At 37.5% G+C, this 26,522-nt stretch overlaps 1 long non-coding RNA gene across 1 annotated transcript; it reads right to left on the bottom strand.

Moving 5' to 3' along the window:
- Positions 1-3,748: 3,748 nt before the first annotated feature.
- Positions 3,749-21,097, bottom strand: LOC121824125 (uncharacterized). Its single transcript, XR_006065930.2, has 4 exons — positions 20,980-21,097; positions 17,508-17,640; positions 5,049-5,164; positions 3,749-4,436 (listed from the first exon to the last, which is right to left on the bottom strand). It is a non-coding gene; the product is annotated as an uncharacterized LOC121824125 (long non-coding RNA).
- Positions 21,098-26,522: the final 5,425 nt, after the last annotated feature.

The raw sequence follows: 26,522 nt of genomic DNA on the forward strand, positions 1-26,522 counted from the left end.
CAAACAGACAAACAATAAATAAGCATGTGGCCACTGGAAGGATTCCTGGGTTCTGGGGAATAGCTCTATAATTGTTTACATATGAGCAGAACTAACTGGAATTGGTGTGTTATCATAAAATAAAAAGATGTGAAGTTAGGATCAAAATGTACTGGAGGAATATGAGTGTGAGTTGGAGGGAGAAAAGGAGGGTATATATTAGCCTATTTTATGGCATACATACATGAAATTCTTAAAAATAAAGAACAAATATTAAAAAGATGATATCTTGGCAACAGATGAGATGAAGACTTAGAAGGCTGTTACCACTACAAACCAGGTTCCAGAAGAGGAACACATACTGCGTGTTGACAGAGATGCAGCATTCACATCTTCCCAAGGACATAGGGGACACTTCAGAGAACTAGAAATAGGCACCATCTGAGTTGTTGACAGGTAAGCAGAAAATCACTGAACAGCCAGAAGAGGAGGGACAGTGGAGCTGAGAATGTTTTCTAATACTTGGTGATGCAGTCAGGCAAAAGTATGCTCAGAATCCAGCTTATTTCTTTATGATCAGACTGAAGATCCAGGTGAAGGATAAACAAATCTGGGCATTGAGACAGTCAATCAACAAGGCAAGAAAATAAGCCTTCTGTTCATAGGCAGTGATAAACTTTGGAAGCCTCAGCTCCAAGACCAAAAGAGATACACCAAACTTTGCTCTGTCTGCAGCCATTGCGAGGAACATCCATACTATTCTTCAAAATGGCTATATAAATTCACACCCCACACAGCACTGTATAGGCTTCACTTTTCTTCACATACTGGCCACCCTTTCTTTCTTCCCAGTTTTGGATAATATCCAACTTAATCAATAGTGAGGTGGTATCTCATTAAGTACTTTTGTTTGTATTTCTCTGGTGTTTGAAGATGCTTAGTGCTATTTATATAAAATTTCAATTAATAGACAGACTTAAAATATGCGATATATATGTACATATATAAGATATGATTCAGCCATAAAAATAAAGGAAATGTTTTATTTGACATTAACAACTGTGAACCTTAATGACACTATACTAAGTGAAATAAGCCAGGCATAGAGAGAAAAATACTTTAAAATGTACTCATGCATGTAATAAAAAAAAATTTAAACTCAGAGACAGGGTATCTACTTAACACAACTGATAACACTGTTTCAGCCTTCTGAGATAGAAGATCATCAGGTATGCAGCACCACACCCCACCAACCACAATATCTTTTTCATGTGACACAGATAGGTTAATTCTGTCAGTCCCACTAACCAGATTAATATAGAGGTAATTGAGCCAAGGATTAACTGTAAATCAGTGTCAAAGTTATTCCTTCTAGCTATTAAGTACCATAAGTCTTCAGGAGCAATCATTTCACAATGACTCATCATCCCATAAGCTGAACATGAAAAACCGAGCTATCATTTCACTTAGAATTGCACACAGCACGGTGCTCTTGAAGGATGAGTAGAGACGCAAGCAACCTGCAGCACGCAGATGCATAGACGCAGGTGTAATCTCTGAGAAATAACTATGACTCAGTTATTTCAATTTCAAAATTCCTATCGTTAATATATCTGAGAAAGCCAGCTCAGAGCCAAAGTTTATACCATTGCCAAAGTCAGTCTTCAGTGTAGTTATGAACGAACTCTGGCTAAAACAGCAAAACCGAGTTCCTTACTTCCCACATATTTTCTCCCTTTCCATTCATTATCTGTGCCTCTAAATTGAGTCCAAATCTCTGAAGCCTAAGGGGAAGCTCTGCTTTTATTATTCCTTCACACAATGCCAACAGCCAGCTGAAATGCCCCACAGTACCATAATCCAAAGATTTTATCACCTCTTCTATCATCAAAATTTATCTTTCACATCCAGACTCCTGTGGTTCATCTTATTAATTAATTTAGTCAAAGCCTTCATGGTTTATTTAGGCTTAATTTGTTATCACTGCCAGTAACGTTCCCACTCACTGGGGATTTATTGGTTGAGCCCAGAGAATGAGCCATGTGAGTCTTTGATGGACCTGCAGAAAGAGAGCCGCAGGAAAAGATTCAGCGGGGCACGTGAAGCTTGTTTTCCTAAATTTACACTAAATTTGTGGTTGTCTAGTCTGCAGAGGTTTGTGCGGAGCCCACACCTGGGATGTGTTCTCTTGAGAGAAGACCCTCTACAAGTGGAATCCTTGAGTCTGTGGTTTGGAGTCTTCATCATGAATTTAGCAATTTCAGAAAGAATGGATTCAGAATCGCATAAGTTTTTAAAACCCTTGATGAAAATCATTGACAAGTTATAGACATTTTAACACTGGGAAAGTGCCAGGAGAAGGTAATTGAAATGTAAATTATAAGTACAAATGGTCACATAAAAAGCGGGTTTATTTTAAATTTCATAACAATCCAATGTATGGTTATAAATTTGTGAGTGAAATCAGAAAGTTCCCCTTACCTGCTACTCCTGCTTGGGGGACCAAGCATGGATGATGGCTTTATTATCTCTCTCCTGAGAATTTGCCAGCTGTTAGAGACAGTACAACACAAAGTGCCCTCTTGGATTGTTGCCTCTGAATTAAGGGAAAGCAGCAATAAATGAACTACCAAGACATGGTTTCACTCCCCCAGAACTGTAAAGTTTAGAATTCCGTGACTGCTGCTTCTGGTTTAATTTCCTCTTTAAGTCCATCAGGTTCTTAAATATTTCATATCTAAACTACAAAGTATACTTTTCCCCAGTATGATAATCTCATTAAACATTTTATAGATGAGATTTCTGTGAGTCATTTACAGAGTCTGCTACATTGAAATTATACCCTCTATTGAGGCCAGTGGATACTTTTTTTATAAAAATCATGATAGTAAACATATAGTTTGTGGGCCACCTAATCAATTCCATCACTGCAGTGTTAAAGCAGTCGAGAAGACAGGTGGCGATGGGCATAGCTTTGCTCCAATAACATTTTAAATACAAATAATAATAAACAGGCTAGATTTAGTCCTAGGTAATTGATGATGCTCCCTCTATATAGTGATTTGAAGGAATTTTCCAATATTTTACGAATAATAACTTGCAGTGATTTTTAAGGAACTTCACATTCATTGTCTTCTATGTTGCTTTGTTATGGTCGGTGCTTAAGATGTGTTGTGACTTAACTGACTCAGTAAAATACTTTGAAAGCATAATTTATTTAATTTGATGATTACTGGTAATAAACATAAGATAGTCTTAGAGAAAATAAGTAGCTTGAAGACTGCTTTTTTCTTTTATAATATGAGCAAATTTTTGAGATACTGTTTTCAAAGAACTTTTCATTTGTCTGAGAACATGTAGAATATATGTGTTTTAATTCCAAAATCATTTAAAAGAGATTATTTACCTGTCTATATGAATAGGAATTAATGTCTTACATTAATATTATGCTGTTCTATATGAAAATAAAGTCATACAAAAACAATGAAAGTATCTCAAAAGCATATCTACATTGACAAAATCCTTATAGAGCTAATACTCAAATATTAATTGCCAATAATTAATTATAAATAGTGAAATTTAGAGTAACCATGTAAATGTTTTAAGTGAAGTTAGAATTAATGTGTTTATTGTTTTCACTTGATGCTATTAAATTAGCTCTTGTTTTAAAACTTACTAAGGTCTGCTGTCTGCTTGCAGACATTGACTCATTACACTTGCTAAAGATAATGCCTAATGCATTTTTAAACATTGTATTAACCCCCAAAGATTTAAGTATTATTCTATCTTGACTCTGTAAATTAGGTAGCCTAAAATAAAATAAAAATGATACTTTTTAAAAACTATGTTTTTAATTTGAATAGAATTACAACATTTGCCTTTTCTCGTTCTTCTCCCACCCCTCTCAGGTACCTTCCCACCAACTCCTCCCATGTTCTTCCTCACTCAAATTCGTAGATTCTTTGTTTTTCATTATTTTTTACAGACGTGTGTATGCAAATGTGCAAATACAACCTGCTGAGTCTTCTTCTGCTGTTTGTGTGTATATTGTTTCAGGGTTAAACACTCTATATTGAACAACCAATAGGAGGCTCATCCTGGGAGAGATGGATTCTCTTCCTTCTAGCAGTCATTAGTTGACTGTAGTTCTTTATCTGGGGGTGGACCCTGTGAAATGTTCCCTCTTCAGTTAATGTGTCCGTATATATTACCATTCTTCTGGTTTTGTTTTAGTTCACCACAGACTTCCTTATATACTGGCTCTTACATTCTTCTGGCCCCTCTTTCCCTTGATATTCTTTGAGCCATAAATGTAGGAGCTGTGATGCAGACCTATCCACTGAAGCTGGTATCCCCAAGATGTGCTGATCTCTACATTGTGTACAGCTGTGTTTTTCTGTGATGTTAACCCACTTGTAATGAGAGGCTTCTTTGTGAGGGGTGGTAGCTATACTTATCTATAGATACAGGAAAAAGATTCACATAAGACTTTTGAAAGAAATAAGATATCCAAAATAGAATATTTACTTCCTCTGAATGTTCCTTTTACTAGACTGGCCTTTGAGGCTTCATGGAGATCAAAATTAGTTCTCAACTGGACAGCACAGAGCTGTTTAAGGATGCACTTTGTCTTTCTGGCATGCCAGAGTATCTCTAGGCAGATTCTGCTAAATATTCCAGGAGCTCCATACACTTAAGAGTCCTTTCCAGATTTAGAGTGGATGAAATTGTCTGCTGCCTGCAGTTTTCTTTGACACTTTTCTCACATACTATAGAAACATTCTCAAATCCTAAAGCCTAATCCTTGAGCTGACTTCCTTCTGCCTTTCAGGAAAAAAAAAAGAATAGGATAAGCTTAGATAGCATGCCTTTATCCAAACTGATTTTTCCAATAACAACAAAAAATAATTATCAATATTATTTACAAACTACTTCATTTTGGTTTTTTTCTACTTAGTTTTTACTCTAGAGGGGAAAAACTCCTCTAAAGAAGGCCCAATATGTCTGCTCATCAAATGAGTGACTTCCTGTTTCCTACTATGGTGGTTGGAAGCAGTGCTACAAGTTACCTTATGCCACTTTCCAAGAAGAGCCCTTGCCACGTGTTCTAGCCAAACATCATCCAGGAGTTTGATCTCTTGCTCACTTCACCATATGATATTGATTACAGTCATGACGAGTCTTTCTATTATGAGTAAAAGTTTATCTTTCTTAAAATTCACTTATAATTAGTGTAACTCAAAGCAGTGGAAATCAGTACAAATATGAACGTATCTACAGAAAGACCAACTCTCCCTTGTCCCATGTCTTTTGGGTCCTTAAATATCTGCAATGGGGCATTTCTCCTACTACTTTTTGGATTCATCATTAGTCTTCTCAGAATCCAGTAAAAATGCTCTACATTAAGTTTACTTCCTTATTTATGTGTGTTTGGGAGGAGAAGTTGTGGTCATGCATATGGAAATCAGAGGACTGTGGGAATTGGCTCTCTTCTTCCACCAGGTGACTTCTGGAGACAGAACTCAAGTTATAAGGATTGACAACAGTGTCTTTGCCTACTTTGGGACATCTCACTGGCCCAGAAGTGCTCTGCTGTTTAACTACTGATTTTGAAACAATCAGATTTTTGATGTTACATAATATATAGTATGATGACATACCTCAGCAAATACATTTGACTTACAAGGATATTAAGCTCACATATTTATTAAACAAAAAATCTATAGTCAATTGTTGAAAATATTTAGGTGCCCAAATTAATGCCATGTTTACAGGTGTATAACTTATTGTTTGTGAATTTTTCTCGCCATTCATTTCCATATATGTAATAGAAATACTTTAATTATATATACACCAGTGGAAACAATTAGTATATCTTACAATTATCAAGGTTTTCAAAATATACTAAATATTTTTATATAAAAAGAATATTTTTCATTAAAATTCATGATTAAAAATCAAATTATTTTTTAGTGTAAGAAGACATAAACATTATTGTCAAGCTTGGGACTGAAGTTTAGACAGTTAAACGGCCTTCTCTGGAAGTGTAAGGGACTGATTTCAAACCGAATACCCACATCAAAGTCAAGCAAGGCGTTGTACGTGTGTCATTCTAGAGCTGGGGAAGCAAAACAGTAGAAGCCCTTGGGGCTCAGTCACCATCCTGCCAATCTCATTATACAAGCCCCAGGTCCCACTGAAAGATATCTCAGTACCTCACATATCACACACACACACACACACACACACACACACACACACACGGACACACACGGACACGGACACAAACGGACACACAGACACATGGACACACACGCACATGCACACGCACATGCACACAATCATTCCTTTAGGCTATGCTGTGGCAGTATTGGCTTTACCTTCCCTGAATCACCGAGTATCTGAAAGTCAACTTCCATCACTGGTTTTTCCCCTTGGGTATGTACTGTTCAATTTGATATTATTGCTGTGTTGTATTTGAAAAGGGAGCTTTTAAAGCTAATCTAGTTGTCTCTGGTTCATCTCCTCTTCCAGATCTTGCTACCTGTATATTCCTGGCAATGCATAAAGCAGGAGCATTTTAAGGAACCTACTCTTCTGCTCTTCCACTGCACAGGGACACACGCCGAACTTGCCGTGTGTGCTTGGAGTATAAATTTATAGCACATTTTTCAAGGCATTCACTGTCAATTCAGCTACATTGCTATTTTCGACTGTTTTATGATGTCAATTTTTCACAGTCTGACACTCTAGTGGATTCCAACACACACACATTCAGTGGGAGAAGTCCAAACACTAAAGAAATACTGGACTATCAATCAAGTAACAAACACTTACTGAGTTCCTACTAGGGGAGCATTACTCTGGTGGGTGAGAGTGATACAGAGAAATATAAAACATGGCTCCTGACATGAAAAAGAAGAGTATGGGATTCTGTGAGAATGCACACACCTGCAGGCATAGAGACACACACTCAAACTCACACATATTACACACATGCACTAACCCATGCACACATACACACATAAACACCCACACAGGAAACAACAAAAAACACATACAGAAACACACACTTTCACAGAAACACACACACACATATGCATGCACAGCCACACACACACACACACACACACACGCATAAATACAAACACATGTGCACACAATTAATATTCCTAGAACGCATATAATGATTTTCACTAAGTTCAGAGGAACTGTTGAACGGTAGTGTTTCAAAGCAAAACTAATGCAAAAATGTAAAAATCCATAAATACAATTCTAGCACCCCAGATACATTCCAGTCGACTATATGTGTGACCCTATTTCAGAGAGCTAACTATACATTATTCCTTAAATATACCTTTAATTTATCTCATCTGTGTATAATCTATTTCCATTTACAAGGGATAAATTTAAAAAGAAAAAAAAACACCTTTCTTTTAGATTTTTAAATCTTTTTCTCCCAAAGTTTAATTCTTCTGACTCACAAAGGTAGGATCTAAAATAAAATCATGACATAAAGTACAAGTACAACCGTGACTAACCACGATGTTTCCAGGAAATCTAAAACATGCGGGAATGAAGAAGGAATGTCAGCCTGCTGACCATCCTTCTAAGGACGTGTCTAACTGTAATGAACTGAAATTGACTGTTCAGAGCTCACTTATTTGCCTGGAACAGCCTTTGAGTTTGTCAGTAAAATGGACTTGTATCAGAATTGGAATAAAAAAGATGGGGCCATTGTTTTCTGGAGGGAGTTAAAGGCAGGTGTGTGGGCACAGGCTGTGTCCCAGTGGGATGCTTGGGCATTCTCAATGAGTGCATTCTTCGATGTTGCAGGCTGAGATAGTTATTAAGGATTCCCAGAAATTATTTCAAATAATCACCACTTTTGAGGTCACATTTAACTATCACTTCCCACCTTCTGGCTAAGGTCTCTTTAAGGGTTTTCCTGAACTTTAGGGACTATTTATTTGACCTTAATTCTTGCAGCCTGCAACATTTGTATAATCCTGTTTCCTTGTCTAGAACTCTGTTCCTTGTACTCCACAAACAATACAGTGGCTTTGTTGTCCAGCTGAATCTCAATGGCCACAGATGAGAATCCTCAGGTAAAGTGATTTTAAAAGACTCTTACTCTTCCAGGCAACCATCTTCTCAAGAACAATAGAAACCAATGTATATCTGCATCAAATTTCCAAAGCAAGAGGTCACTTAAAAAATAAAAAATATGTGACAGTTGCTGATTCTAGTACTTGATGATAATTCAAATAAGATTCAAGGAAGAAGTTCAGGTTTAGAAGATTTAGGAAACAAAGGCATGAGGATGAAAAGTCAGATAACACTGAACCCAGCTATAAGAAATGCAAACATATCTGGGAAGAAGACTGAAGTAATTAACTAATACAATAAAACAGGGGAAACAGGAAAGTCAACTGTGCAGAAGAAATTAGACTATTTTGTAGAACCAGAGTAAGATGGACTAGTTAAAAACAGCCACAGTTATCTTGATAGGATTGGGAAAATCAGTACATGTGGAGAATTTGGATATTACCATATACATACTTTCCATCTTACAAAGCCTTTGGTCCTGCGACTCATAACTGCCTCAAGTGTCAAGGTTTCAAGTTTCCACTTTAAATAACCTTGTACTTTTCTTATTCTCTCCATTAAATATTCTTTTAACTATCAAAACCCAAGTTGTATTGTCATGCACTTTACCTAAGAATTGCCATGCCTTGGACTTTAAAATGCCTCAGTGTCAGAGAGAGGAGCTAGAAGCACTGTCACAGAACCTGCTGAACTAGAGATTTCCATACTAATCTGAAGGGGTTCTGTTCCTTGCCAGGACACATTTACCCAAGTACACAAGGGGGAATGGGATTTATAAAGCTTATAGGATGAGCTCATTCTATGAACCTGATTATTTGTTGTGAATTTTTATCAAATTAAATACAGGAAAATCTATCAAATTGGAGGAAATGTTTGCCAACTATACAAATAATCATTTCTATTTAGACTAAAGAAATACCATAACTCAACATAAACAACAAATAACTAAATTTAAAACCAGATTAAAGTCTTGAATAGTCTCTTGGTCAAGAATAACATATAAATGACCACAAATATATGAATAGATGATAAAAATCACTAATAAATAATTTAAAATAAAAACTTTATTGAGCTTTGTAGAAAGAAGGATTTCTGCTATCTCAGAAAGTAAAAGTAACAAGCAAGGATATGTAGAATGCATCCCAAACAATTGAAAGCATGAGTAAGCTAAAAGAAATATTTGCACATTGTTGTTCATAGCAGTAGTAAAATGTAGCCAAAAAGCGACAACAGCAAATGTTTCTAAAGATTAATGACTAAACAAAATGTGGTATGTTCAATCAAATTGTGTTTAGCCTTAAAATGGAATCCTACTACCATAGACATTCTCTAAAATACATACATACACATATATAAAAACAGTTTAAATGAATTGATCCTATGGCAGGCTGACAATGCTCCTCTCAGCATTGTTAATAATACAATAGTTTAACATAAAAAAAATCCAGTGCTAGGATGTGTTACCTCTTTTAGCGTTGTTGCCTGGTAAGATCCCACATACCACCTCTTCCACCAAATTTAAAGGCTACGCTCAGTGTTCTTGGTTACCGTTCAGCATTTGACAGGAATTCTGAGAGGATCTCAAAAGCATTGGGGAAAGGTAGTGAGGGTGATCAAAATACAATGTATAGGATTCTCAAAGAACTAGTAAAGATTTTTCAGTTAAAGAAGGGCATTTTGAGATGTTAGACATATCTGGCAAATGGAAAAACTTTACAATCTAGATCAAACACATAGAGCTTATGCCCAAGACAAAGACTAGTGGCAAAAATTGCAAATGCTGCATGATTCCATTCATCTGCGAACTCAAGTAGTCAAATTAGAAGAATGATAAGGTTTAGTGCTGATTACCAGAGAGGGCACTTAGGGGAAAGAAGGGCTGTTTATTGGATGTTTACAAAGCGAAAAATTTCTAGAGATTGGTTTCACAACAGTATAATATATACTTCATCAAAATCAAAGACAAAATGTTTTCGGCACCTCCCTCCAACTTGCAGCATGGTGACATACCTAAGTTTCACATCTGAGACAAATGAGTCACAAAAATAGTCATCCCTCCGATAACACGTGTCGCCTAGTTTTTACGTCCACTTGATACAAGCTAAAGACTTCTCTCTTAGAATTCTGTCGCTGTGACGAGACACCATGACTCTGACAACTATTATAAAAGAAGTTATTTAGTTAAGGTTTACTTGCATTTTAAGAGGTTTAGTCCATTATTGTCATGTCAGGGAGCATGGTGGCACTCAGGCAGACATGGTGCTGAGAGTTCTACATCTAGGTCCTCGGGAAGCAGGAAGAGAGAGAGCCACTGAGTGGCGCTAGGGCTTTTGAAACCTCCAAGCCCATCCCCGGTGGCACACCTCCTCCAACAAGGCCACACCTCCTAATCCTTCTCAAGTAGTGCTACCTCCCTGATGACTAAGCATTCCAGTACATGGACTTATGGGAGCAATTCTTATTTAAACCACCACATCATCTGAAAAGAGGGAACCTCAATTGAGAAAATTCCTCCATGGAGCTATAGGCAAGCCTGTAATGCACTTTCTTAATTAGTGATTGATGTGACAGGACCCATCCCATTGTGGTTGGTGCTACCCATGAGCTGGTGGTCCGGGGTGCTTAAGAGAGCAGGCTAAGCAAGCAAGCCATGAGGAGCAAAACAGAAGGGTCACTCCTCCATGGCCTCTGCATCAGCTCCTGCCTCCAGGTTTCTGGACTGCTTGAGACTCGACTTCCTTGGATTATAAATTGTGATGTGGAAGTACAAGTCAAACCAACCTTTCCTTCCATGACTTCCTTTTGGTTATGGTGTTTCACTGCAGCAATAGTAACCCTAACTAAGGCACATGTTTTAAGTAAGTTTATAATTTTTTACTGAACTGAATGCATAGCTATCTTCAGCCACATGGAGCCACATGTGGCAGGCAGGCCACAGGTTTAGTAGGGGTGTTTTTGGATTAATTTTATTTGTGTGTGTGTGTGTGTGTGTGTGTGTGTGTGTGTGCGTGTGTGTGTGTGCGTGCGCGTGCGCGTGCCTATAGAAGCCAGGTGGGACCGTCAGATACCTCAAAACTTATGTTACAGGCATACTATTTCTTTTGTGAGCCACTTAATGAGTGTGCTGGGATCCAAACTCAGGTCTTCTTATAGGACAGTAAGAGCTAAGCCATCTCTTAAGCCCTGGTATAGTGATATTTTATTTGTACTGAAATGTCATTTTATTTGTATGTTAATAAATAAAGTTGCCCGGGGGTCAGAGCTATTAGCAAGCCATAGAGAAAGCTGGGCAGTAGTGGTGCACGCCTTTAATTCCAGCACTTGGTAGGCAGATCTAGGTAGATTTCTGTGTATTCAAGGATACAGCCAGCATTGGAGATACACCCCTTTAATCTCAATACCAACCATAGAAGACCTGGAGGTCTGTACAGACAGGCAGTGACTAGGAGGTCATGTGGTTGGGTTTACAACCAATGAGAAGGCAGAACAGAAACTCTATAAAAAGACAGACACAGGAAGTAGGTCTCTCTTTCGGAGAGGTAGAACAACAGCGAAAGTGAAGGGTAAGGTTTTTAGCTCTTAGCTATTGCTCTGACCTCTTGGGCTTTCATCTTTGCATTGGCTCTGTGTTTCTTATTTAATAAGTTGGTTACTTCTACACCCTGGTAAATTTTATATTATATAATTTTCCCCCTTTGGTCAGAAGCAATAAAACTAATTTACAGATTATCTTGGTGAGCATCCCAGGTTTCATAGTTTGAACATGAAATGTTCCTGTTTTAGCTCCTTTTATATTGCTGAGATAAGATACTGTAACCAAGGCAGCTTAAAAAATAAAGCATTTTTTTAATGGAGTACAGGTTATTTGAAATATAACCTAATGATTCTCTGGATTTCTTCTGAATTTGTTGTTTCTCCTTTTTGTTTTTGATTTTGTTGATTTGGATATTCTCTCTATGCCTTTTAGTAAGTGTAGATAAGGGTTTATCTATTTTGTTGATTTTCTCAAAAAACCAACTCTTTGTTTTATTGATTCTTCGCATTGTTCCATTTCTTTCTATTTTATTGATTTCAGGCCTCAGTTTGATTATTTCCTACAATCTACTCCTCTTGGATGTGTTTGTGTCTTTTTATTCTAGAGCTTTCAGGTGTTATGTTAAGTCAACAGCAAGAGATCTTTCCAAATTCTTCATGAAGGCACTTAATGCTATGAACTTTCCTCTTAGCACAGCTTTCACTGTGTCCCGTAAGTTTGGGTATGTTGTACATTCATTTTCACTGAATTCTAGGAAGTCTTTAACTTCTTTCTTTATTTCTTCCTTGACCCAATGATAACTCAGTAGAGAGCTGTTCACTTTCCATGAGTCTCTAGGCTTTCTGTTGTTTCTGTTGTTGTTGAAATCCAGCTTTAATCCATGGTGGTCTGATAAGATACAGGAAGTTATTTCAATTTTTTATATGTGTTGAGACTTGCTTTGTGGCTGAGTATATGGTCAATTTTGAAGAAGGTTCCATGAGATGCTGAAAAGCAGGTGTGTATGGGGGTGTGTGTGTTTGGATAAAATATTCTATAGATATCTGTTAAGGCTGGTTGAGTCATAACATCTGTTAGTTTTATTATTTCTCTGTTTGTTTTCTGTTTGGATAACCTGTCTTTTGATAAATATTATTTTAAGGTATATTACTTTTGTTTATGTTGCATTTGTTTAACTCTGTGAAGCTGTGTTACTGTGCCTGTCTAAAACACCTGATTGTCTAATAAAGAACTGTATGGCCAGGAGAACAGCAAGGCAGGAGAAAGGATAAGCATGGCTGGTAGGCAGAGAGAATATATAGTAGTAGAAATCTGGAAGAGATGAGGTCTAGGAACAAGAACAAGGCTAGGAGGACATCAGAGACCAGCCACTCAGCTACACAACCAGCAATAGAGTAAGAAGGAAAGGTATACAGGGATAGAGAAAGGTAAAAGCCCAGAGGCAAAAGACAGATGGCACAATTTAAAGTTAAGAAAAGCTGGCAAGAAACAAGCCAAGCTAAGGCCTATCATTTATAACTAAGAATAAGCCTCCATGTACGATTTATTTGGGAGCTAACTGGCAGGCCCCTCAAAAGAGCAAAATCACAATACTTATCCATTGGTAAGAGTGGGTTTTTCACATCTCCCACTATTATTGGGTGGAGTTTGATGTGTGATTTAAGCTTTAGTAATGTTTCTTTTGCAAATATATGTGCCCTTATATTTGGAACATAGATGCTCAGAATTGAGACATAATCTTGGTTGATTTTTTCCTTTGATTAATATGAAATGCCCTTATCCATATCATTTGATTAATTTTTGACTGGAAATCTATTTTGTTAGATATTAGGATAGCTACATCAACTTGCTTCTTAGGTCCATTTGATTTGGAATTCCAAGAAATGACAAATTTCCTTATAGATACCACTTACAAGAGTTAAATCAAGATCACACCAACAATTTAAATAAATGGATAACCCCTATGGAAATAGAAGCAGTCATTAAAATTCCCAGGAACAAATGGATTTAACATAGAATTCAACCAGACTTTCAAAGAAGTACTAATACCAACACTTTACAAATTATTCCACAAAATGGAAACAGAAGAAACATTGTTAAATTCTTTCTATTAGACCATAATCACCATGATACTCAAACCATACAAAGACTCAAAAAAGAAAGAGAATTACAGAAAAATTTCACTCATGAACATTGATACAAAAAATAATAAAATACTGGCATCCTGGATCCAAGAATACATCAAAATGATCATCCACCATAACCAAGTAGACTTCATAACAGAGATACAGGATTGCTTCAACATACAAAAATCTATCAACACAATCCTCCATAAAAACAAACTGAAAGAAAAAATAAAACATGATAATTTTATTAGATGCTGAAAATGCCTTTGACAAAATCCAACACCCATTCATAATAAAAGTCTTGGCGAGATCAGGAATAAAAAGGACATACATAAATGTTGTAGAATATTGTTTTAAGATGTGTTACATTTGTTTATACTGTGGAACATTTATTTAATGATGCAAAGATATGTTGCATTCTCTTACATTGCATTTGTTTAACTCTGTGAAGCTGTGTTGCTTTGTTTGTCTAAAATATCTGATTGTTCTAATAAAGAGATGAACAGCTAGGCAGGAGACAGGATAGGTGGAGCTGGTAGGCAGAGAGAATAAATAGGAAGAAAAATCTGGGGGAAAAAGATAGAGGAGTTAGAAAAGGAGAGGAGGATGTTAGGGGCCAGCCACACCGCTATACAACTAGTACAAAGGTAGGGAAAGGTATATAGAAATAGAAAAAGGTAAAATCCCAGAGGAAAAGATAGATGGGATAATTTAATTTAACAAAAGCTGGCTAGAACCAAGCCAAGCTAAGGCTGGGCATTCATTTAAAAAAAGAAGTCTCTATATGATTTATTTGGGAGCCAGGTGGCAGACTCCACAAAGAGCCAAAAGAATGAAAAAAAAAAAAACCCTACATTTCAACATAATAAAAGCACTATACAGCAAGCCTGTTGCCAATATCAAATTAAATAGAGAGAAACTCAAAGCAATCCCACTAAAATTAGGAACAAGATAAGGTTGTCCACTCTCTCCATGCCTATTCAATATAGTACTTGAAGTTCTAGCTATACAGTAAGACAGATAAATGAGATAAAGGGAATACAAATTGGAAAGGAAGAAGTTAAAGTATTACTATTTACAGGTGATATTATAGCATACAAAAGTGACCCCAAACCTCTTCCAGGGAACTTCTATAGCTGATAAAGATCTCTAGTCAAGTGACTGGATACAAGATTTACTCAAAATATCAGTAGCCCTCCTATATACAGGCTGAGAAAGAAATCAGGGAATAACATCTTTATAATAGCTTCAAATAATATAAAGTATCTTGGGGTAACTCTAATCAAGCAACTGAAAGACTTATATGACAAAATGTCAAGCCTTTCAAGAAAGAAACTGGAGAAGATATCAGAAGACAGAAAGCTCTCCCATGACCATGGATTGGTAGGATTAATATAGGAAAAGTGGCCATCTTACCAAAAGTAATCTATAGATTCAGTGCAATACCCATTAAAATACCAACACAATACAAAACTTGAAAGAACAATACTCAACTTCATATGGAAAACAAAAAACCCAATTGTTGATGTAACCAACAGTCTTATTAAATAAGAATCACAGAAACAATGTAAAAGAGAAAGCCGAGAGGTCAGAGCTCAGAGCTAAAATCTCACCCTTCCGCCTGCGGTGTCCCAGCTTCCCGAAAGAGAGCTATATCCTGTCTGTTCGTTTTTTTTTTTTTTTATAGTATGTTGTTCTGCCTTCTCATTGGTTGTAAACCCAAACACATGACTGCCTCGTCACTGTCTGAATATACAGCCCCCAAGTCTTAAAGGCATATGTCTCCAATGCTGGCTGTATCCCTGAACACACAGAGATCTATGGGATTAAAGGCGTGTACCACCACCACCACACTCTGTCTATGGCTCTAATAGCTCTGACCCCCGGGCAACTTTATTTATTAACATACAATCAAAATCACATTTCAGTACAATTAGAATACCACCACACCCAATATAGCTAAAATAATCCTGTACAATAAAAGAACTTCTGGAATTATCAACATCCCTGATTTCAAGCTCTCCTACAGCACTGTAATAATAAAAACCACATGATAGAGGCATAAAAACATACAAGTTGGCCAATGGAATCAAATTAAGACCCAGACACAAATCCACACACCTATGGACACTGAAATTTTGGCAAAGACGCCAAAATTATACAATGGAAAAAAGAAAGCATCTTCAACAAATGCTGATGGTCTACCTTGTTGTCCATATGTAGAATAAATAGATCCATATCTATTACCCTGTACAAAACTCAAGTCCAGGATCAAAACCTCAACATAAATCCAGATACACTGAATATGGTAGAAGACAAAGTGGGAAACAGTCTTGAGTCCACTGGCACAGAGACAACTTCCTGAACAGGACACCAATAGCTCAAATACTAAGATCAACACTTAATAAATGGGACCTCATGAAACTGTAGTTTCTGTAAAACAAAGGACACCATCAAATGGCAGCTTATAGAATGGGAAATGTCTTCACCAACCCCACATCTGACAGAGGGCTGATTTCCAAAGTATATAAAGAACTCAACAAAGTAGACATCAACAAACCAAATAATCCAATCAAAAATGGGGTACAGATCTAAACAGAATTCTCAACAGAAGAATCTCAAATAGCCAAGAAATACTTAAGGAGATGTCCAACATCCTTAGCATCAGGGAAATGAGATCAAAATTACTCTGAGATTTCATCTTACATCTGTCAGAATGCCTAAGAATAAAAACACGAGTGACATCTCATGCTCGAGAGGACATGGAGCAAGGGGAACACTCCTCCATTGTTGGTTGGAATGCAAACTTGTACAGTCACTTTTGGAAGTCAGTGTGGCAGTTTCTCAGAAAACTGAGACTCAACCTACCACAAGACACAGCTATACCCAGTTCTTGGGTATAGGCCCAAGGATGCTCAGTCATACCTGACAGACACTTGATCAGCTATGTTCATAACAGCTTTAATTTGTAGTAGCCAGGAAATAATCTAGATGTTCTTATCATTCAGCAAAAGAAGAATGGATTAAGAAAACATGGTAAATTTGCACAGTGGAGTATTATTACTCAGCTGTTAAAAAACAAGGATACCAGAAAATTTGAAGGAAAATGGATGGAACTAGAGAAAATTATGAGTGAGGTAACCCAGACGCAGAAAGACAAACATGGTCCATACTCATTCATGAGTGGATATTAACTGTAAAATAAAGGGTAATTATGCTTCAATTCACAGACCCAGAGATACTAGGTAACAAGGAGGTTTTATGGGGGGGATGCCTGGATCTTCCTGGGTAAGGAAAATAGTAGAGATTTTTGTGAGTGGACTGTGGGTGGGAGGGGATGGGAACATAAGTGATCAGGTTGGGGAAGGGACGGAAGGGGAGAGTACTGAAAGAGACTACTGGAAAAGGGATGCGTTGGGGGGTCAGGTAAAAACCTGGCACAGGGGAATTGCCCAAGAATCTACAAAGATGACCCCAGGTAAGACTCTTAGCAATTACAGATATTTAGCCTGAACTGACCATCTCCTGTGACCAGTCTGTCACTTACAGTCTGTCCTACTTATGGGATGTGCTGGGGTAAGGGAGTCCTGGAGATTGAGGAAGTGTCCAGTCAGTGCCAGTCTAGTCTAAAGCCCATGCCAGGAGAGTAAGCCAACTCCTGTCACTGCCTGGAGCACCAGGACCCAGAGGCTGGACCTAGAGACCTAGGATAGAACCAAATATGACTGGAGGGGAAAAAAAAGTCAATGTAGTCATACCTAATGATATCCTACCGTACTCATAGATTGGTGCCCAGTCCAATTGTCATCCAGTTGGGAGGGTGGCTTCATCTATCAACTGATGGAAATAGGTGCAGATTCACAGCCCAATATTAGGTGGAGCTTAGGAAATCTAGCAGACAAGGGGGAGAAAGGATTGTAAGAGCCAGAAGGCTTAATAACACTACAAGAAAACTTACAGAATCAACTATCCCATTCACAAGTTCTTAGCCACTAATATGTACATAATTGTAATGCTAAATGAACTCTCTCTCACATGCTAGATACAGTGGAAAAAAATAATTGGAAAGTATAAATTTGGTAAACTACTAACAATGAAGAATCTACCCTATAGGAAACTTCAAGTAATATTGTTTACATATGTGTGTACATGTATTTTAAACAATGTGTGTGTGTGTGTGTGTGTGTGTGTGTGTGTGTGTGTGTGTGTGTAACAGTTATATTAAAGAAAAACATAAATTTGAGATAAAGTGCAGGGACACAGGGAGTTGGGGAGGGGATGAAGAGGTAGAAAGAATATAAGTACAGTATTTATGCTTAAAAATCTCAAAATAGTTAAATAAAAACTGGAAAGTTAAACTGGTCATGTATTGCACCTAAGTTCAATCCCTCCTACTGAGTGTGAAATACAAACACTTCTAGTTTCTGTAAAATCACATTTTACAGGCAATTGCTTATTATTTAAACACGATGTACCCCTATTATTATTATAAAATGCCTCTTAGAGACACTCAAAATAGACATAGTGCAAAAAATGGAAAATTGACTACTAACAATGAAGAATTTATACTATGGGAAGTTTCAAGTGATGTTCCAGAGAGCTGTGCCTCCATAAATGCCCAATGGGTAGGTAGATGGGGGGAGGGTAGATAGACTGATAGACACAGGGTAGACAAGTGGGATTTTATCCTGCTACCTGTAAGTGAAGATTAAATAAAGACTCATACACAGTGTAATTTCAAATTGCTTAAAGAGGATATTAATATTGTATTTATTAACAGAGAAATAGGGGAATCACTATTTCTTCAACAATATGCACAGATAAGAACAGCTCTCTGAATATGTAACAGGACAAAGGGACATGTCCATGAGCAACACAAGAACAAACAGAAGAGTACATTTGTGTATGAATGCTCTCAGCTTCGTGTCTCCAAACTGAGTATGTTCACCTTAGATTTTCTCATCAGAAGGGGAAAGCTCTTCTGATCCCCAAGTTCCACCTTCTAAGAATCTGTCAAAGGACTGAGAGGAGAAGCTGAGAGCTGAAGCTAGATACTAAAATCCCTTTGCATTAAATGTGCGCTCATCAAGAATTACTGCAGCAGGAGCATAGGCCAAACAGTGAGATAGGTGTTACAGCTTTAGACACTAGAAAGAGATCAAGAAAATGTTGTGATGTCTCAAATACAATGGCTTCTGGGAGACTTGGAAGCAGTTTCCTAACACAATAAAAACTTGAGATCAAATGTTCTGTATAATGCTGGAAGTGGTCGGGGTTACTCTGAAGAAGAGAAATAGGAACAGAGTCCTAAACTTCTTCCAAAGAACATAAATTGAAGAAATGGCACATTGAGTAAAAAACTTGCTGTGAATGTACAAGGACCTGTGTTTGAATTGCTACAACCCCCATGAAACCAAGGGTATTAGTGTGTATCTGTAATTCAGAGTTCCTATGGTGATGATGGAGGCTGAAAGTGGAAAATCCCTGGAAGCTCATAGGCCTGCTAGCCTAGTGTAGGCTGTGTTCAAAAACAAAGAGACAAACTTTTCAAATAAGGTAGAAGGGAAGGACCCAGGCATGTGGTTATCTTCTAAATTCCACATACATGCTCTAGCGTATGTCTGTCTGCATTCACACACACATGCAAATGCATACACACACACACACACACACACACACACACACACACACACACACACACATGCTAATCCAAAGTCGTTCAAAACAAGGTGACTTCCTTATTATGCTGCAGGAGGACCTCATGCAATTTGAGTCAATTAATAGCTAAGGTGGAAATGAGAGGCTTTGTGGCAAGCAGGGAAATGTGGGAAAATGTCTTATTGATCCAGCGGATGCTTGTCTCTCAGGTGGAGTTGATGTTCTGAAGCTTCACAGTGAGAGGGTCATTGTGCTCTGCTTCATTTGATTTCTGTCCATATCCCATTTGATAATACCGAAATGTAGTGGTAGTAATTAACTGTCTACCTTCCCATTTCACCCTTGTCTACATTAAGGGTTCAAGCAAAAATTAAAATGAGGATTGTGACAATAAACTGTGTATAATTACCTCATCACATATATACACAAAACCCTTCCTTCCATGAACTGCTATTTTAGGTTTATTTTTCCCTAATGATCAATGTTAAAAAATACAGAAATTTGTCAAGTTACAGATGTATTTTTCTGCAAATAGGTTAAGTTTATTTAGAAAAGAAAAGGAAAGAACAAGAAGGAAAGAAGGAGGGAGGGAGGGAGGGAGGGAGAAAAGGGAAGGAAGGGAAGAAGAAAGGAAAAAAAAAACCTAGACAGAGTTGGCAAATAGCTGTAAAGTCTATTGTAAGTTGCATAAGGACAGAATGCCTTTTTCATTACCATTTCACTTGAAGAGACTCTTTTCTGAAATAATGATGGGGTTGTTAGACCTAATTCTTCTGTGCTGCAGAATTCCAAATCCTCCATCTACCAGCCATCAAGCTATAGATCCTATTTAATACAGCTTGCATTACGGCTAGAGGTTCCCAGGCTTCCCAGTCAAATAGTATCAAGCCTAATATAAGAAATAGTTTTCTAGAGTGAAAGTCAAGTAGCAACCATATGAGAATTGATTTCTACCCACCACAAAGCAATGCAAAAAATACACTTGAATCCAACTGTCTGTGCAGATATTTTCTAATATGATTTAGTATAATATTATAACTAACTATATCTTATATGAAATTTGTCATTTATTTAGTACAGAAAAAATAGCATATTGCATATACATAAAGATTTCTTTTAAATTATTTCTTTAAAAAATTAGTATTGTAGATAAATAATGATTCAGCCCAAAGAAGGTAGGAATCCTTCAACAAAATAAAAAGGACAGGTTCTCACCAAATTATTTTGTTTCAAAAGAAAGGCAGACCAAGATGTGATGCGCACATGTATGGTACATAATTTATAATAATTTTTAATTATGGTTCATAACTATGAACATGAAAGTAGAAAAGGAACTATTTGGGAAGAGGAGGCAAATTAGTTGGAGGTGGGGGAACAAGAGACAGAGTAATGAGAGGGAGTGAACAGAACCAGAATATATTACCTATTTATGAAAACGAGATGTGAAACCAATTACATGGATATAAGACACATGTTAATAAAAACTTGGGAAATACATATGTTATATTTTGCATTTTGTCTTTAAATTGACTAACTACTGGGGCTGAAGAGATGGCTCAACAGTAAAAGTACTTGCTGCTCTTCCGTGGACCTGAAGGAGGTTCCCAGGCATGGTGGGTGGCTCACATCCTCCAGTGGTGGCTCAGCTCCAGGGAATTCTACACCTTCTTCTGACTTCTGTAGACACCTGCACACACAGGCACAAAAATAAAAATAAACAAGTCCTTAAAATTCACATTTCTTCGATGAATTTTTCCTAATAGTTGATGAATTATCAAGATATATAACAAGTTCCTACTGGGAACATAACTTTGAGCCCTCTGTAGAAGCCTGCATCACAATGGGATAGATTTACACTGTGGAGGACTGCTGTAGGATGTTCTGTATGTCCTGTGGGAGCCCTTCTTGGGTTCTTTGTGGCGTTACCCAGCAGGTCCGCATAGAGGATGATTAGGACCATGGGCCTGAGTGCAGGTGTCTGAGATGGTCTGCACTTGGCTGTGCTGGGGGATGGTCTGTATGTCAAGTTGTTCTGATTGATCAATAAATAAAACCTGATCGGCTGTGGCTAGGCAGGAAGGATAGGCGGGACTAACAGAGTGGAGAAATAAAAGGACAGGAAGGCAGAAGGACACTGCAGCCGCCGCCGCCATGACCAGCAGCATGTGAAGACGCCAGCAAGCCACCAGCCACGTGGCAAGGTATAGATTTATGGAAATGGACTAATTTAAGCTATAAGCACAGTTAGCAAGAAGCCTGCCACGGCCATACAGTTTGTAAGCAATATAAGTCTTTGTGTTTACTTGGTTGGGTCTGAGCGGCTGAGGGACTGGCGGGTGACAAAGATTTGTCCTGACTGTGGGCAAGGCGGAAAACAGAGGACTTCCCATGAAGATCAAATCTGTGACTTCCAGACACTCATAGAAAGTATTGGTTGGAATAGATAGATGTCAGAAACACCAAATGCCATATATAACCTTCTATCTGGGTGTAGATTAAGCAGAAGGGCCTGATCTTTCTGCTTTATTAGAGAATGTGACCTAAAATGAAACTCTGGGGATACTTGGGACCCCCTGAAGCCATTTTTAAAATCAGAGTTAACACCAGACAAGATGAAGTGAGTCACCAACTCTGGAGATACATATTGAATCTACTAAAAGTAAGGACAGCGTGTGGACGCTTAGTTTTTTAGTGAGCTCTCCTTTATGGAAACAGGAAAGCCCTCGCACCCTAAGTGTTTTCTATAAAAAAAATAGTTCACAATAAGAACATGACAATATATTAGCAGTAGTTATTGCTCAACATGCAAGAGTGGGCAGAAATATTTTTTGGCCAAAGAACCATGATGCTTGCTGTGAGAAAGTAGCTTCTAGACATGACAGGGTGATGCACCTGTGAATTTCAAAAAGGTGGTTGTCTAAATAAGACCTGCATAATGACAAAACTAGTTAACAGGCAAACAAGAATGAAATATCCAAGGGTACCACATCTTGATGAAGAGCTACAAGCAGTCAATGGCTATATTAACAATTAATAGTCAATGGAAAAATTAGTTTTCCCCAGGGTCCAATACCTGATAGGTTATCTAATCCCAAATGTCTGTTCTAAACAAAATATGTACATATGAACAACTTTAAATAGACTTGGTTGTGTGTGTATGTGTGTGTGTGTAACAATGATAATTAAGGAAGGTCATGAATTTAAAAGGGACTTGGAGTTACATGGGAGGAGTTAAATGGGGTTGAAAAGGTGAGGGAATGATGTAAATACAGGACTCATACATGAAATTTAAAAATAAAACTTGAAATTAGGAATGTTTTGGTTTGAGAGTTAGAATTCTGTCTCAATACTTACGTAAATACATGCAAATACATATCATTGTATATGACACTCACTTCTCTTCACATATAGTTTAAACATAAATCAAGCCTTGCAGAGGAACACCATCAGCAAGGGAATGGCAGGATTTAATTAGTAAAGCATGTGAAAGTTTTATTTTGATTCTCTCAAGTAAGGTGCTGCATAATCCTAATTTCTAATAGTGAAGTTATTAGATCCTGGAAAATAGCACAATTAACTATTTATCTTTAAATAGAACCCAACTGAGTATTTGCAAACTGACATGAAATGCGCACTATGCGATTAAGTTGTGTAACCATTTTTTATGTAAACAAAAGCAGAGCTTCTCAGTTTTTTTTCTCACACGTATAATGTCATTTTGAAAACACTGTGTTTCTCAGGGGCCATGGATAAAGGCACTACATCCATCTTTGTCAATTTCATAGAGGAGTCATTAGCGAAATGTCACCTTCTGAGGTTTTCACACCTTGAGCAGAAAAAGTTTTTGGTTTCCAAAATAGCAACAATAAAAACAGTATCTAATTGCAGTAGGCATTAAAACTGTGCCACAGACACATTTTGCCATTGTGAAAAATCCAAACATGTCAGTACTGTTGCTGTTATTATTGTCACTGGAAATTTACCTCAGCTATCCTCTTTCCTCAGTATTTTCAAGAGTCCCTAAAATACTGTACTGTTGTTGCAAATGCAATCCATAGACTGTTACCTGAGTGAAGTATTGCTGCATTACTTTCACAGCTGATGTTGATTTAAAATTGTTTTGTCACTTTTTAAAAGGCAAGATTTGAGAAATCCAAAACAGTTCCAAGGAGATCTTATCCCTGCACTGTTCTACACGACTTCAAAATAATGAGCAAATTCAGAGGGTGAATAACTCTCCAACATCCTTAGCAAGATCCAGATGTCTGTGTTTACAAACTTTTTGGCAGCTAAATCAATTCTGAATACAGGATTCCAGATGACAGCTACTGCAGGGAGTAACTGGATTTCGTTCTCAGAGAGCAATTTGCCCTTTCAAAGGAGTTTCAATAATCGTACCTAATTTCAAATATTTTAAGAGTCATAAAATGGGAAAGAAAGCCTATACATATGGCCATAATCCTCCTAAATATTTATTTTTGTTGTATGTCTGTTTTCTTAGGCCATTATTAATTATTCACTGAGGCCAGAGCTATGTGAAAGCCACATGCAATAGCCACTGATTTCATATCTCTGTAAGTTTTGAAACACATAGCAGCAACCTATTTCCTGAGCTCATTTGGCAAGTCCATTTTGTTCAACAAATCTCATCGCAGGGAAGAAGCATGACAATCCTGTAAGCAGTGCTGGGTGGGTAGAAGCGATGTGTGCTCTGGCTGTGTGGCCCAGACTCCTCCTGTCATTTTCTTTATGTTGCTGTAACAACTCAACACATGGTTCCTGCCATAAAACAAAATGTGTTTATTCTCCTGTAGTCTTCTGGTATCTAAAATCACTTTCACCATGCTAAAATGAATCTGTCATCATGGCTGGTCCTTTCTGGGTCCTCCATCAATAGAATATTTCTTTTTTTATTTTTTTTTTATTTTTTATTTTATGTTCATTGGTGTTTTGCCATTGGTGTCAGGTCTTCTGGAGCTAGAATTACAGACAATTGTGAGCTGCCACATGGGTGCTGGGAATTGAACCTAGGTACTCCGGAAGAGCAGTCAGTGCTCTTAACCACTGAGCTATATCTCCAGCCTGATAGAATATTTCTACATCTATTGATCTGCTGTAGAACACTGATAATTTGTGGTTATAGCTCCATCTTTCATCTTGAAAGCCAGATAGGCTGCAGCTTCCCCCTTTTCTGGCCCTTAGTACACTTCAGTATCTTCTATCTTTGAATCTGATACTTCTACAATCCTTTTACAAGGATCAATTTGATGACATTGAACCAACCCAGAAACTTCATCTGTAATTACTTACTTGTTTTGAGTTCCTTTGTTGCACCTGTAAAGTCTATTTCTTCATATGAATTAATATTCATGGATATTGTAAATTAAAACAGATGAAGGAGCAATTTCAACCAAGAATAGATATTATGAGTATTTTTTACATACCTTGAAAATGTTTTGGTTTGAAGTAATCCTTTGGAATTTCTGCATATCATCTACTTATCTGTAAGTCCTGCCCATCTTATGTTATCTTGAGCATTTTAAAATCACATAGATGGGATGCCTTGTTCAGCCTTGATGCAGGGACAGGAGCTTGGTCCTGCCTCAACTGAATGTACCAGGCTTTGTTGACTTCCCATGGGAGGCCTTACCCTTTTGGAGGAGTAGATTGGGGGGACAGAGGGCAGGGCAAGGGAGCTGGAGGAGGGATGAGAGGGAGAACTGTAGTTGGTATGTAAAATGTTTTTAAATCATATAAATGCATAATTTCTGTAAAATGACACTATAATATAAATGTTTAACTAGTTTGCAACATCTCACAATTATGTGATTGATGAGACTTGAGGTTCTGTGCTTACTATTGCTTGAAGTTTATATAATTCCTTTATTATTGAGGTGGAGTGTTGCAATTCCCTTGATAGTATAAATTAATGAAATACTGCAGTGTTCTAATTGATGGCTTTCTCTGATGTCTTCATAAACCATTATTATTCTGTCTGCAGAGGCTTATAATCTCTGGAAATTTCATGGCATCTTCACATCTTGAGACAGATGTTCTGAAATAATTTTCAATTATGTCTTAGTTTTTGGCAATGTGAGGTAGATAGAGAATTAACAACGAAAATCAGGTTCCAATCCACTGACTCACTTCTAGCAGGTCTGTCACTTGGAAAGGACTCTGGAATCTTGGAAGAGATTTTACTGTAAGCCCTCTCCATTGGACATCAGCACATCAACATATTCTTTTATCAGAAAGTAAATTACTTTGTCTAGTCTGGGGCAATAAACTAGGAATTTTACATGCTTATTTATCCATCCAACAAACATTTGTCAAATTTATATGTGAAAGGTATATGAGAGTACATAAGGTACAAGGTAAATTTTTAAAAAGCCATCTTATTTCCTGAGAGAAGTTCAGATCTTATCAGAATGGATCCATGACTATTGTACAACATAATGTTGGGATTTATGTGAACAGGCTATGTTAAATATGTACTGAAAAGATCATCTAATTTCAACTTTTAATAAGGGGATTTCTTCTTGACAAATTGAGTTTTGAAGGACTAACATGAAAGGCATTCTAGGAAGGTGTGACATGTCATGGCAGCTTGAGTTACCAATGACTGTGCCACCCTTCTTTGTGAAAGGGAAGCACAAGGAAGCAGCAGCTTCACAATAAGGGACTTTGAGATTTTTTTTTTTTTAAGTGAGTCACCTTGATAACCTGGAATACTCAAAACAGGGAGCTATAGAGGTTCAGATTGTATGTTAGGAGATCATTTCTGGTTCCTAGGGGAAGGGCAGATTGTGTGTCCATTAACCAAGCAGTATTCTCTGATCTTCCATAGATTGTGATGTGTCTTGGAAGAGTGAGCTGGATGGAACTTTAACCAGAGTGGTTAGACTCTGCCGAATTCCCACAGGAGAAGGGAACCAACTGTATGTCTATGCCTGGTTCTTTCAGGTCTCCCTGGCTTCCAGGCTGCTACTCCAATGGTTACTGTATCTCTTTTAGAAGTCAGGACACTTGCTGGCTCTCTCTAGGGAATATAGCCTTGCTCTATGCTGCCAGGATAGCACTGTCCACTGTCTTTGCCTGCCAAGAGCTGTTTAAAT

Source organism: Peromyscus maniculatus, chromosome 19, assembly GCF_049852395.1.
Source record: "Peromyscus maniculatus bairdii isolate BWxNUB_F1_BW_parent chromosome 19, HU_Pman_BW_mat_3.1, whole genome shotgun sequence".
In the NCBI taxonomy this organism is placed as follows: Eukaryota; Metazoa; Chordata; class Mammalia; order Rodentia; family Cricetidae; genus Peromyscus; species Peromyscus maniculatus.